Raw genomic sequence first — 15,675 nt, 5'->3', positions numbered from 1 at the left:
CATATAAATATACAAACCATCACAGAACTGACAATCATTCCACAAAAAGAGTTTCTGCCTGTAAGCAATTATTTAGATATATATTTTTTTAGAGATCTTACATGTTTTCTGTAGATAGCAAGTGCAAAAGCCTATTTAGAGCACCCACTATCCACAACCATTTATTCTTGGGATAGGATAGACTTCCTTCTGTCGCAATTTTGTTAACCAATCATTCTTCGACACTATGTAACCACCTTCCGCAGGCAATCCAATCATATTTCAGTAGAGGGTCCACGTTTGGTGTTTGCGCACTCCCCGTTCTGAAGACCGTAGTGTTTGCGACCGTCCTTCGTCCAATGGCGACGTGTTTCCCTCACCACGTTACCCGCTCCCGAAAAGCGACCCTGTGAGTGTATCAGGCCGCTGCCGTCTGATCAAATGCAGTGTGTGCTTCACGTCGGGCGGTACGAATACGTGCAATCAGACACAGTGTGAGCTGCAAACAAGAGACGCTCTGTTTGGCAGAAACTGATGGACAACGAGTAACCACCGTCATCTGAAACCCCCCTAAGCGGTATATCACGTCGAAAACCTCTGTAAGTAACCTAGACGTCTATTGTCTTGTTGGTACATTTTTATAAACGTGTTATGAATGTGGTTCGTGTTTCATTTGTATTTATTGCTATTCGCTCGTAGCCCAGCTAACCATTTCCCGAAATGAAGAGTCTGAACTGTGAAGTGCCAAACAGCACTCATCGTGGCTTTGCCTCGACGAGTAATTGTGTCACCATGTTCACGCAGCTATAAAACATTGTTTCCTAAGCTGTCAGCGGTCTTTTGCATTGCGTACCACACACTCGGTTAAATAAGGGACCCTGGGTACCCTACTGCACGAGTGTATCTTAACTATCATCCCCTGAAAGAGATGCACTGTGTTGTAGACATTCCGGGTAGCACGAGTTCGTTGTCATAATGCAGTCAGTGCGAGTCCCGCGCGCGAACGAACGGTTTTGCTAAGCTAAACGATTCGCTAGGTTAGCTTCAATGAAAGGACGTGGTTTAGGCTACCATAACACAGAAGGATAACACGCTGCTGCTCAAATTTTGATAACCGATTGCGGCGATTCTTTCAATGAATACCCGCGGCTTTCGCCTACGAGGAACCCCCTACTACCAAAAGCCGTATGCCCGTCATACATATCATGCTGTTTTGTTTCGGATTACTGTGTGGCGGGCTGGGGACAAGTTGCCAGTCAGAGCATCTATGCAGGGTATAGAGTCGTAACTTGATTATGGTTTCGCCCGAAAAAGCTCTGCTGCTAAACTACCGGTATTCAATAATTCCAAGAAGCACCCATTTACGCATTTTGTAAATAATAACATAGCCTTGAACTCAGAAATGTTTATAATATGTGATTGATTTGTTTATGTTAATAAACTCAGGGATTTGCTGATTTTGTCATGTGTTGAACGGGTTGAAGTTGGTCATGTCCTTTTTAACAGAATTGGATCACTTGGACTTTGGCTCCCATTCTTCTCCCCTTCTGTAATTTTCCCTTTATTTCATGAGTGTGTATCAGTCGTCTGTCTCTGTTCAGGCATGGCACATGGTGCATACCTGGTCCTCCAGAATGTAATGCATCTGGGTTTCAAATTCTTTCCCCCTCGTTGACTTGACGTGAGGGATGGTTTTGTTGAAAGTGAAAATGCATTTACCTGCATTCCTCCTACCGTCAGACAGGCATAGATTTTATTCATAACAACGCAATATAGCCAGCCAAACTGACAGAAATGAAGATGCACGGCTACTTAAAAAATAGTTTCCACTCTTTTTTCACTGGAACATTTTGGAAGCAAAATTGACTCCACTTTGACTGTCGAAGCAGAACTCTCTCTAGGTATACATGTTCCACGTGCTTAATTTCCAGGTATATATGTTCCCATGTACTATCAATAGCAGATTCAACTTATTTCATAATTCGTCAAAGATTCCTGCTTGACCTGGGAAACACTGTGTGCCTCACCTGGGACAAGCTACAGCTCCACTTGTCACTGGCCAGTTAATTTCTAGGCAGGATGCGACCTTTGACCCCACAGCTGTTTGGCAGAGCAGTGGCATGAGGTGTGTGTGTGTGTGTGTGTGTGTGTGTGTGTGTGTGTGTGTGTGTGTGTGTGTGTGTGTGTGTGTGTGTGTGTGTGTGTGTGTGTGTGTGTGTGTGTGTGTGTGTGTGTGTGTGTGTGTGTGTGTGTAAGCTACTGCATGAGTGTGCTGAACGAGTGCTGTCAGAGGCTACTGCTGTAAGTGCTGTGTTCAGCAATGGAATGCTGGTCTGCTGTCTTAGGAGAATTTTTAAAGCTTGGACCCAGAAGTGAGCCACAAAGGATTTTCTTAATAATTAAGAAGTGTAAGCGAGCCAGTTTTCTGTGGCTGGCTGTGTTGTCTTTCAAGCTGCTTTATTTTCAGATTCATTTGCATAGTGTTATGGAGCCTTTTGGCGCATGTGGGATTGCCGGTGATCTGACTCGCTGTTTGATGAAAAAGCTCAACATCATAATAACATTGCTACCTATGGCGTGAGCGTGTTAAGTAACATATTATTACTATTTTGGTAGCAACGGCCCTATCATAGCGGCTCAGCTCAGGTTTTAAAAATGGTGCTTTTTATTGATGTACACAGAAATTTTGTCTTTAATGTAAGCAGGCATGCAGGGTCATTAGTTGAAACATCCATCCATCCTCAGTGATGTGGCACGCTTCTGATGACTTTTGGAAGGTTGAAAGACAGTTTAACCCGGCAGTCAGAATTTGCCCAGTGCAGGCTACCAGCACTAATGTTTGTGCTCGTGTCTGGAGGGAAAATTGCCAATGCAAAAGAGTCGGACGCAGTACAGTACAGTGCAGTGTATACAGGCTTTCTTGTTTATGTATGGTGTGATGCACAGAAATAATGATGGCGAAAGACGAGCAGTCAGCAGCAGCATCCTGTTATTAAAACCCCCACCACTCGTCACAGGCTATGTGTGTCCCTCTGCGGATGCTTTTCACTTTGCTTTGACCTCCATCCTGAAAATATTGTCTTTCTGTAGTGGTTCAAGATGTGCAACCTTGCCTCTTTAGTTTAGTTTAGTTTATTTAGTTTAGTTCAGCAGGGACCATGCACAATAGACATTGTTTACAGAAGTAAAAAGATGGCTTGTGCCAGATTATAGCTAGCTAATTTCCATCTGCAGTCCCTGGACAGGTAAAACAAAATTAAAATACAACAGTACATGCACAAATAAGCACATCCATAGGCCATGGGTTCATAGCCCCAAACAACACACACATACACATACACATACACCCACACACATGATACACCCACACACACATTAAAATGGCATACAGTTATGAGACATATGTTGAATTAAAAATCATATGATGAGTGTTGACAAGACTGGTTGGTTAATATCACATTTTTTCACACCCATTGAGAAGGCCTGCTCATTCAACATCTGTGACGAATTGAAGTAGTCAATCTCACTAAAGTTATCACCAATTTACAAAAAAGATGCATGCAGATACTTTGCCTATTCACTCAGTGTTTTTGTTGGAAATGCTTTAGCTGCAGTGGAAGTTACTTGTGGCCGGAGGAATCCTGCATCTGAAACTAAAAAGGAATAACTTTGCAGCAAGAGTATTTCCATTTCAAAAATATTCTCACTGAACTGAACATTAGTTCTCGGTAGAAAAGTCCTTTTCCGCAAGAAGAGTAGAAAACCCCTTCCCTGCAAAGAGTTTATTAAAATGAGTGAACCGCTCTCAGTTTTGCATATTGCATATTGTTCTGCAGCATTTTCCCCATTTGTCTTGGTAGGGTTTTAAATTTTTTTTTTTTTTACATCGCATACAGTTGGTGGAGTGCCAGGCATGGACTGAAGTCCCACACATTCTCAGCAGGATTCTGATCAAGGCCCTTGCGCAAGGCAAGCCATTCTCCAAATCCACTTTACTGGTTCTTTCTTGAGTGATTTCATTTCATGCCTTAGGCAATGGCACAGTTGGTATGCAGTGCAGTCAGTGCCTCACTAGAACTTTTGATTACCAATACGCTTTCGATTTTTTTTGGTAACATTTTGTACAGTTTAGTATCATTTATATTTTAAATGTAAGCTCTTTCTTGTTCTTGACATTGTGTATATAGACAGGAGAAATGGCTTTTGTTTTTTTTCTAATCTCCAAAACATTTAATCCATATTTAGTCAGGCGTTCTATTCATTGTTAAATAATGATGATAATAGTCGACAATTAATTTTTTACCACATTATGCTCAATTCCTCTGTTAATGAATAGATCCTCTTCTAAAATCATCTTGTAATACTCCAGCTCTTGGCTTCTGCTTTTTCAGGCCTTTAACTTCATGGATTTGTTAAGGTAATGACTGGGCTGGAATGGCCTGTCTCCTCTGCTCTTGTCCTCATCAAAGTGCTTGTGTTGGGGTAAACAACATGGGTCTTAGGCGGCCTACAGTACCATGTCCCTTTTGGGTCTCGTGGTGAAGGCTTGCCTCTTGTTCTTTGTCAAAGCTATCATTAAAAAGATTTTGTTGTCAAGTGATGATGATGATGACTATGATAAGACACATCAACCAAATCTGAAATTTGCGTTTCAAAAAGGGAGTTTTGTCAATACATGTAATAGAACATTACTACTGTTTTTCACGTCATGCATACTTGGAAAAATGTGGTGGTCTTAGTGTTATTACAATTCTCCTCAATACAGTAATTTCCGAGGTCAGCAATACCCCTTCTCTCAGCAGAATACTTTTTGTGACCACAAAAATATCATGACTTGAACTCGGATTTAATGCAGCGATGTACTTTTAAGAGAATAGACCTATTGGAGTGGAAGTATTGGCCTTTTGGTAGGTCCCTGGTGGTGGAGAGTGGAGGGCAGACTGACTAATTGGGTGGCGCAGTAGCCCCAGGAGGTGTTGCTAGGTCAGGGATAGAGTGGTGGTGGTGGTGGTTGTTCAGTATTGGAACCCATGGCATTAAAAACTCTCAAATCGCCAAAGCAAAGCTGTGCTGCAGCATTCTCCTTCACAAAAAATGTCCCACAGTGAGAGGCAGCAATTATTCATGCAGAGTTTAAGTTATTTGTATGTTCTGACTACAATTGCATAATTCCTGTTTGGAACAAGTAAGTCTTACACGGGTGGGTAAGAACAAAGTGGCACAATAAGGGATTGTTTCCAACCACATGAATTTGGCTACCGGTCTTTGTGGTGGTGGTGGTGGTGTTAGTGGAAGCAAGCGGAATTGTGGGCTGCTAAGTTCGGACGCTGGGTTTTGTAACCTGTTTCGTAACCAACCTCCCTCCCCGTAACAAGCTGATGACGAACCCCTCCGCAAAATGCAAAACGGGCTAACGCACATGACAAGGCCGGTCAATGTCAAGTGCGCCCATGACTTGGTGACTCAACCGTGCCGCAGCGAGCGAGCGAGCGCGGGAGGGAGGCGGGCTGCAATATGGGCTCCCTTCCCTCCGTCCTGGTTCTGCGCTTGGGCCCGCAGCGGAGTAGAATTTTGGTGGTGGTGGTGGTGGTGGTGGTGGTAGCCCTGCTCATTCCATGTTCATGGCAATGTTTTTTTTTTCTTCCTTTTGCTGCCTGGCTTTGTGTGGGCTTTAGAGATGTCTGGAGTGCCATTTGTGCCACTGCATAAAACAGATTCGGTAATTCCCCAGGAAGCTCTGCTAATAAGAAAGCTCTGTTGCTGAGCATCATGAGGGCCTTTGGTATTTTTGTAGGGCATTGCTGTGGTGAGGAAAAGCTTTTTTGTTTTCTCTGAGATGATGACAGTCCTGATGGATTTGTGCAGCTCTGTCCCCATCTCTGATCGCAGCGATGGCCCTAAAATCATTGTCACGAGGTGTCTGGAGGGACACAGCGGTGGGATGTGTATCTCTCTTAGCACCTTGCTGAGGTGCCCGTCATGTTGAGACTCAATCCATATCTGTCAATCAACTGTGATCCATGTTGTTTATCAGAGGTGTGCACGCGGTAAGGGTGTGCGTGCAACAATTTTTTTTTTTAAGTATACATATTTCATAGCCAGAGACCTCCACCCCCTCAGGCATGTTGGCTAGAACTGAAGTTAACTTGCATATTATTATAAAGGCTCTGATGAACCCAAATTACTTCTGTCCCTCTTGGAGTCAGCGCCGTTGACATTTGCCAGCAAATGTTGTTCTCCTCCTAACTTCAGATGACACACTGATATTTGCTTACAGTCAAAGCATGACTACTGCATCTCCCTCCTCCCCAATCCGTCCTCCCTCCTCCTCCTCTCGTCACTCTCTCCTCTCCTCTCCTCCCCCCACCCCCCTGTGCCTGGGGCCTTTTCCCCACTGCATAGGTCCTCAAAGATGTGCATAAATGTTCTTTGCCAAGAGAGAGAGAGAGCTCAGAGCGGATGATGTCTCACCTCATTGCTAAATGATGCAGGTCAGTGGTCAGTGACTGTGACAAATGCGTGCTGACGGCTGGATGGGCTGAGCATCCAGCGCGGCGCGGTGCGGCGGGGTGGGGCGGCACCGCCACCGCTGGCACCATCCCCAGCAGATGGAGTTGTCTTTCGGTGGAGGGGGATAATTCTTCTCATGGCGCTCTCCTTGCTTCCCCCCTCCGCGATCCTGTACCGTGGATAACTGCACAAAGACACCTTCCCACCCTTTGTTTGATGCTCTCTGCAGCTGAGATAATTATCGTCCTCCACCTCCCTGTTCTGCCTCTCTCTCCTGTGGTTGGTGAGACCTGGTGGTTTTCAGGAGTGCATTGAAATTGTGTGTGTGTGTGTGTGTGTGTGTGAAGGAATGGAATGGGTACATTGAGATCTGAAGCTTAATATTGTCTTGTCTTTCTGTGTTGTCAAAGGTGTGGCATGCAGGACGGATGAATGCCAAAGCTCTTCCACTTCTTTTTTTTTTTTCCCAGAGGTACGACCATGCCCTGAAGCCCTCTGTGTGTTTCGGTAAATGACGAAACCTGCCATCTCCATTTTATTTCGCTCCCTTTGAAAGGTGGCTTTGTGCTCACACGTTCAAACAGTCGCAGACCTGGCACGTTGTTTGGTGGGTGTTGAATGTCGGGTTTGTCAGCATGCCATTGCAATGCAATGACCCTGCACCCTGCACAGCAATCGAGGAAGGTTTTCCACTCCGCATTGACATCCTGTGTCGAACAACAGCAACCCACCTTCCCATTCCACATTCTAGAACGTGCCTCACCTTAGAATGTTAGTTCTAGCGCTGACTTGAGTTTGCATAAGCGTTGCATGGATGTGAGTTCACGTCAACAACACGCAGGTCCTCATAAAATATGGAGGGGAGCCACTGTGTGCACACAGCTCCGAAAACATTGGTGCTTTGCCACAGACGAACAGCCTTGGTTACCTCACTGAAATCGCCCCCCTCTGTTCTCCCCTTACTTACCCCTCCACTGAATTGGGCGCTGGCACTAATAGGGTGGCGTGTTCTGCCAGCGCGCGACAGCACAGCACAGCACTCGGTGTTCACTCCTTTTTTTTGGTTACAAGCCAGACCAGACCAATGCCATTCTGCCCAAATCATGCCGGAGTGGACCCCTGCCCCCTCGAGGTCTGCCCAGTGTAGCAGCAGACCTGCATTAATGACGCCGTCCGAATGCCGGGCTCCTCTCATGAATGATGCAGAGGCACATTTTTTTTGTTCGTGCGCCTGAAAGGCTAAGTGGCTTAGAAGTGGGTTAAAGTGGTTTTTTTTTTTCTTTCTTTTTTTTGGGCGAAATGTGTTTGTGTTTCAGGATTGCGGATTGGTGATTGTATAACCAGGTTTTTCTGCAGATGTCTTTCGTAATGTTTTCACCTAAGTAGCTCCAAAGCTGCCTTTTTTGTGCCCAGCTTTAATCCCACTCGAAGCGAGTTACTGTATATGGCATAGCAGAGAGAGGGATGCGGTTGCTTTGGTATTTAAAGAGGTTCACCATGAAGCCTCTCTAGATGCCTAGATGCTGTGTTATTAAACAGTAGGGACTAAGAGATTATTTCATTGATTATGCTTCAGACTCTTCTCATTGGTGCTCTCCATTTTTTTTTTGTCTCTGCCACTTCTGCCCGTGGCTGCAGCCCCTCAACCCAACCCATGTAGAACGAGAGGTGACCAAAGTTTTGTATTCAGGTGTTGAGGGATTTGCGATGACTGCTGTTCCTTTTCAGTCCTTTGTGTCGATTCCCTTTTTACTTTTGGTGGGACAAAGAGAAAGGTCTGTAGTAGCCAATCTGCATACCCACACTACAGTACATAGCTCCACAGTATCATCACATGGCTTTGTTTCTTACCGTGGTAGATGCTCTTAATTTTATGAAATGGTACAGCATTGTCTGCAAAATATGCTCATGTATTCAATGTGTCATACTGTTTTCATACTGTATTGGTTACAGTTTACATGCATTAGTGGGTGGTCAACTGCTCCTGCCCCAAATACCCAAACGCGTGCGTCCGTCCATGCATGCTTACTCACTCAGTGCCTTCATTGGGCCATCCTGCTCTTGGTTGCGCACGTCGAAGGCACCGGGGGCTTCGCAAGCATCTGGGCTTTTCTTTTCTTTTTTTTACATTACGCTCCTCAGTGATTGGCTGATTTACAGATTCCCTGGGAGCCATTGTACTGTTAAAGCCAGCAAGGCCATCTGCTCTCCCATCGTCCGTCTTTTTACAAGCTGGCCGGACGGTCGGCCACGGGAGCTGACTGTCCATCCATCCAGACCCCCCTCTTCCCATCCCATCCCATCCCATCCCATCCCATCCCATCTCTTCCCATCTCATCTCCCTCTGCTGGAGCCAGCATCACTGGACGGATGGCTCTGCTGTGCCGGCCGGCCTGCCTGCCTGCCGCGGCCATTCCAGTCCCCTGTCACCACAATAGGTCTGCACTACTCTACTCTAAGCACATGCTGCCCACTCCTTGTCATCTCATACCTCCTGGCTGCACACCACCGGGGGATGGTCTGTCAAAATGCTTCAAGGTCTGTTGTGTTCAGCCTGTGTAAAATACCAGAGAGGCCGAGAGAGACTTGGGCCCAAGAGAGGGTTTTGTTATGGAGTGAATGTGTCCAGTTAATGTGTTTTGGAGGGTGCTTTGATTACATGACTAAGCCAAATGGAAATTTAAGATTGCTGTTTATTTGTGAAATTGTGTTGTACAGTTGGTAGGCTATTGGTGTCTGTGGAGTATTCCCTGTGTGTAAAATTTGTGTCGTCTTCTCAGCATGAAGACGCACAGCTTCTCAGCCTGTTGTAGTAATGTGGAGTTGGGGAGAATCTGGGGTTGTGGAGAAAGTGAAGGTGAGTGCAGGTCACGTGGGGGAAACCAGGCTTTTGATCAATAAACCCCTTTTCCAAGTCAGATCAAACGGCGGTTCGTGAAGGCGGTGTAGCGTAGGTCGATGGAGGAGCATGTTTGCCGGCTGCCCTTTGAAGCCGTGCGGCGTGCTAATTGTACTCGGGCTTCTCCTCGGCTAGTCGCTGCTGGGTATACATAATCTCTGCATTTAACAGGAGTTGCATGGTTGGTTAAGTCCAGGGACGATACGATAATGCAAATATGTATATGAGCTCTGGCCAGAAGACCTGGCAACAGCATGGATCCGAAGCCTGAAGAGGGAAAAAAAAGATGACTGAGCCATTCATCTCCAGTCTCCATGTTCCATTAGACCTGAACTAATGTTTGCCATACATCTTGGAAATAGGCCTTTATGATGCATTAAGAACAGTTCTTTAGCCCAGAGATTCCTTGAGGGCCTTGCGATTTCTTATTAAAAACGATACGTCATTGTCTATTAATGACTTGATGGTATTAATGATTGATAAAGTGGAATACTTGATGAAATGTAACATAAAGTAGAATATGATCACGCAAATCACACATGCCTACTTCATTCAGTAAGTCATGAGCTTTATTAGTGTTGAGTTGTAGTTTAATAAGCTTAAAGGTGCACTGTGTAGGCTGGTGGCCAGAGTAGGTATTGCAACTATGCTGCTCGAAAATGTGCTGCCTATTGCCAAATTTGAACTTTTCATGAATATTTATAAAGTAATAAACTGATATTTACTAGTACGACCAAAGTGCAGTAAGTTTTGCATCTAAAAATGTCTATTCCTGTAGAAGATATCCCTTTTCATGTATGAAAAATGCAATTTCCCCAGTCATAATGAATACTTCGAATTTGGTGGTGGTGGTGGTAAGTATTCATGAAAAACGTATCATCTGTGAATGGGCCCGAATGGATTATGGAAAGAAACTGCTAAACAATATTACACAGCGCACCTTTTTAACTATTGTGGTATGCTTTGTAGTACTGCTGTTCTATGGAAGGGGATAAGTAAGAGAGTATGGAGCGTCACGGTTGGCAGCTTTTTGTTTTTGAACGCCTGGGCCTGTGGTGCTGACACCTTACAGCAGAGATTAATAAAGACCAGAGATCTGTGAGTCAGGTCAGGTGCACTTGGGAGTCAGACCAAAAAAAGGAGGGAAAAAAAAGTAATGAACTGATGTTTGAAGTGGTGAGAAAAAAAAAGATGGCATGATAACCAGTCTGGCAGGTGCAGGGACGTTTGGTGGGGGCATATGTGTGTGCTTTGTTCACTCAAAGAGAACATTTTAATTTGACTGTCACAGTGGTTTTCTATAAACACCACTGTGATCCATTACTCCCGCTGCGCCGCAAGTAATAAGAGGGGTCGTCACTCATCTATTATAGGCTCCTCTCCACTCTCAAAACGTGACACACAAAAAACTTCAACTCCAACTGGTGTCGGGTGATATCAGGACAGAGGGATGCAGTGTGGTGCGGCAAGTGTGGTGGTGGCGTGAGTGATGAATTGAAGTTGCAGCCAAAGAGCGGCCGTTGACTGTGATTGGATTCATCAGCTGCTGTCAAACGCCAGCGTTGATCTTTTTTGCATGAGAGCTTTCAATAACATCAATCCTGCGCTGAACCGTCCTGTGAACCGGGCCAGCTAAGTGGGGGTGTGGATTACCGGCGTGAAGAGAAGAGAAGAGAAGAGAACATATTAAACCTTCATTGTGTCGAATGTGACTTGCCTTTTAAACATGTGGCTTGCGCATGTTTGGCGTTGTCGGAACAGTGTGAGGTTAATGATCAGAGGCGAAGCTCTTCAGTAGCTGTTTAACATGGAAGCCTTTCATGTAGATGGCTGTGTTTTTATTCCTCCCCTCTCTTCCCTTCTTTTAACCATTGAAGTCTGAAGCAGTGAAGGGATACAGTTGTTCTTGCCGTTGCCGTTTGCCGGTCCTGCCTGCCTTACCCGGGTGACCGCTTAATTGAAACAGAAAACATTGTCGGGAGAATGAGAGATGTTTTCGCAGACAGGGCCAGGTTTCCCATTTGAACAGATTGTTTTTGTCCTCCGTGCCGACACTGTGCTGCTGCAGATCTAAATTTAGTGTTGGGATGACTTCAGTGTATTTGTTGCTGGGTTTTGTCAGCGCGTCACTCCTCCTCCTTCTCCTCCTTCTTTTCTTCCTTCTCTTCCTCTGGCATCCTCCTCTCCACCTCTTTTCCTCTCCCTTCTATTCCATTCCTTTAAAATAAAAAATATCTCGGGAGCCTGGCTTTGCAGGCATTTTATTTTCTGATTTATTGCAGTGTCATTGGAAGAAGGCAGACAGTGCTGGCGATGGGGGAACTGATTTCTTTTCTTTTTTTTTCACAAAGTGTGGGTGAATGACATAAAATAAGTATTGCATCTCAACAGAAATGAAGCGGAGAGAGGTTTTGACGGTAAACATGTGACATCAAAAAAAAGATGCTTCTTGCCTGTCTTCTCTCCCGAGATGTGTCACTTTATTTGCGCCGGGGTTTATATACATACGTGCACATGTTTTTACATGTCACAGAGTTGCTGGAGCCCTCCTGCTGATTTGGTGCATGCAGGATAGCCAGGCAGGGAGGCAGGCAGGGAGGCAGGGCAGCCAGGCAGCCAGGCAGCCAGGCAGCCAGGCAGGCAGGCAGGCAGGCAGGCAGGCAGGCAGGCAGGCAGGCAGGCAGGCAGGCAGGCAGGCAGGCAGGCTCTATCTATCGCTCTGCAAACGCAACGCCACTTCTGATAAGACAAACAAGGGAGATGTCATTGAGACGACTGCATCTTCTCTTCGTATCCAGAGGCTGGCTGGCTGGCTCGCTGGTAGGGAATGTAAAATGAGGCCACAGCAGCATTGGATTTCTTGCCTCGCACCCCTTTTACTTTCCCCTCTGACTCTCTTACACACACACACACAGACACACACATACATACATACACACACACACACACACACACACACACACACACACACACAGACACACACATACATACATACACACACACACACACACACACTCTAAAAAGCCTTGCACATAACGCGCACACACACTGAACCCTTGCACACAAGTGCTCACATGGTGCACGCAAACAAACACACACCCTTCTGGTGTGCCGTGTAGTCTCCCAGACGTGCAGTCTCACCCTGGCATGTGAGTGACAGCTTTTAGCCACGAGCGCCTCATCACTGGAGTTTGCCAGCCGAGCGCCCAACACCCCCCCCAACCCCCCACCCCATTCCTTTGCTTCCTGCCAGGGTCCAGTACCCTGAACGGCTGCTGCTGCGGCTGCGGAGATATTTTAGTGAAGGAACCAGCGGCGGATGACGCACTGTCTGTTTGATGTCTAAAATAGGAACCTGATCAAATAACTCTGGGCCTCAGGTTAGCTTTTAGCACCTCCGCTCTGACAGTACGCATACATGGAAAATGCGCTTTTTGTGTGTGTTTTTTTTTTTTTGCGTTGTCGTGTTTCGTAATGGGCTTTGTTGCCCGAGACGGTCCTTATTTAGCCTCTTGTATACCTCTGCCTAACAGCTGCTTGTTACTATGTGGAGGCTGAGGCATGGTGCTGCGGATGATCATGGTTGTGATTCCTGATGGATACCAGAGTCATCATTTTGTAAAATCCACCTCTCTGTCTCTCTTTCCCTCTCTCTCTCTTTCTGTCCAAGTATCTCTGTCTCTCTTGCTCTCTCTCACTTTCTTTCTCACTGTCTTCCTTGCTTTTTTTTTTGAAGGAAAGAACCCCTTGGAAAGTAATGGACCATTATGTCATTTTAAAAACAAAATAACACTGATGTCATCAAACAAAAGGGCATCTCGCAAACACAGTTAGTGGTTTTAATGAAGTCTGAACTCATCTGAACCTCAAACCGAGCAACCCACAGAGGCCCACTGCAATATTGCGAACAAAAAAGTACTTTTATACGATAAGTGGGTCAGGTTATTACGCTCTGCAGTGCTGTTGTATAATGGGCTGAGTAAATCAGCTTGGTTATACAGTCACATGATCTGCAAACCTGCCTGGTTGCGTACACATCACATCGTAAACCGAATGCAAGAGGTTAAACATTTTTAAATGTGTTCTATATTTATAATGACCTCATACAATTCAGCCCCCTCAACTGTTCTCTGAATCTCAGCATTGATGCAGTTTTTACATGCTGTTTCAGAGTCTATCATGATCTTGCTGATGTCATAGGTCATAAACCTTTTGCGACTGTGTGGGAAGTATGACGGCACCATACATAAAGATAGAAAATGTAATTAAAAGTTGTGCGTAGTTAATTACTCATTGTGAGCTAATGGAAGGCAAAAAAAAAAAATCAATTGGCAGGTCTCGGCCACATTTTTTGTGACCTCAGTTAACTCAATGCATTGTCAATAAACATGCAGACAGATCTGTTAACGTATACTGTAGCCTAGCTCTGGTCATGCCCAGTGGCTCTGTCCCTACACAGATAGATATTATTGGCAGTTGGCAGGAGTATGCAGTGTTGGCGTAAGGGGGCCAATTTATTGAAAAAGTGTCAGTGGGTCCAGAGGTAACTGAACTGCTTTCGCTGCAATCACTTTGGACAAGCTTTAGATGACGGGGACCGAGATGTCTCTAAATTGAGAGCAGTCTTTTGTGGCCTTGCTGTCTAGTTTTTATACATAACCGTTCGATGATAATAGAGGTTGTAAAATGTCGATACTGTGTCTTGAATGTCTTAACTCATTTTGGTTAATTAGGCTGCTTTCGCTATTCTAAGATCTTTTGAGGGCTTTTATGCCTTTATTTGCGATGAGACAATGAAGATGCCGGTGACAGGAAAGTAAGGGGATGTAGAGAGACGGGAGAGGATTGAGAAATGACCTTGGGCCGTGGTGTCCTTGGTGCTAGTACAGTGCCTTAGCCGTTTGAGCAAACGCCAAGGCCATCCTTGCCGCTGTTGTCTTGGTTTATTATTTATTTAGTGTTTTAATTTCCCCATTTAAAAATAGTAGAGTGTAAGCTTAGTTTTGTGAGCACACGCTTTTAATAAAATGCTTCTGTGTGTCTGCACTTCATTGTGTCTACTGGTAGGCCTTTTCCTTTAGTCTGTGTCTAGCCATGTGTTTTTGCTTCTGTGCTTAAATGTTTGCCATTTGTTTGGGATTAGCGAGGCGTGATCGGTTGAACGACTTTGCGTTTGATACGTAACGCTGCTTGCTGTGAGGGTGCAGAAGTGGTTTGTTCTTCTTTTTTTTTTGTTTTTTTTTTTCCCCTGGCAGCCATGGATCAGAACTCCAATTCTTCCTTGATTTCCAACTCCGTTGCACCCTCTCTCGCCTTATTTTTGACTGCCATCGAGAGGGAAGAGAAAATGCAGTTTTAGTGTAAAGTCTTGCCCTAAATGTTTTTTTTTCCTCTTATACAATATCTGAGGCTTGTTTGAGTTGTGTGATGTTGAGAGGGGGGTGGGGGTGACTTTGAAATCAATCTTTTAAGTCGGTCTTTTGGCAGCCAGAGCATGAGTGTGTTTCCCGTTGCCGCGTCTCTGAGCTTTGTTGCTCGACTTATCTAGGGGCGTCTGTATGCTAATTAGAATAGTGCTCTTAAAAACGCCTCTCCTCTCCACCGGTTGACACACACACACACACACACACACACACACACACACACACACACACACACACACACACACACACACACACACACACACACACACACATACACACACAGACACACACACACACACACACACACACACAAGAGCCGCCATCAAAGAAGAGCTTAATGAAGTTCAGTCACAGCAGCAGCACTAGTGCCTGGAGAGGAAGAGAGAAAGAGAGGGAGAGAGAACGAGACTAAAGAAAGGAGAGAGAGAAGAAAGAAAGAAAGGAGAGAGAGGAAAAGAGAAAGAAAGAAAGAGAGGGAGTCAGAAAGGAGAGCAAGATTTGAGATTCAAGATTAGTGGCGCACACACACACACACACACACACACACACACACACACACACACACACACACACACACAGACTCCCGCTCAGACAGTGAAAGTGAACTCCGATCGTGTTAAACCAGACTACTATTTATTTATCTGATTGGCTTCTGATTTATTTTTAGTTTGAAGTATTAGTCTGCTGGAGTGCCATCGCACTCTCTTCAAACATCAGTTTTCTACACACACACACTGTCCGTGTGTCTGCCTGTCTGTTAGCGGGGACAGAGCAAGAGACGTACAGGAGTCCTGTTGCTCTGCTTTCACTTTGACTTGATGCCGATCGTATCTGTCTGACCTTAGCCAGCAAAAAGGGGGACTG

At 45.3% G+C, this 15,675-nt stretch overlaps 1 protein-coding gene across 2 annotated transcripts in view; it reads left to right on the top strand.

The window, feature by feature from the left end:
* The first annotated feature begins 308 nt into the window (after positions 1–308).
* The window catches only part of adarb1b (adenosine deaminase RNA specific B1b), a 178,634-nt gene continuing 163,267 nt past the window's right edge, over positions 309–15,675 (top strand). For both annotated transcript variants that reach the window (XM_063213486.1, XM_063213485.1), the window contains exon 1: positions 309–578. The gene's annotated coding sequence lies outside the window, so the exon portion shown is untranslated. The remainder of the gene's footprint in view (positions 579–15,675) is intronic.

Source organism: Engraulis encrasicolus, chromosome 13, assembly GCF_034702125.1.
Source record: "Engraulis encrasicolus isolate BLACKSEA-1 chromosome 13, IST_EnEncr_1.0, whole genome shotgun sequence".
NCBI lineage: Eukaryota > Metazoa > Chordata > Actinopteri > Clupeiformes > Engraulidae > Engraulis > Engraulis encrasicolus.
This window is presented reverse-complemented; position numbering and strand designations above follow the sequence as displayed.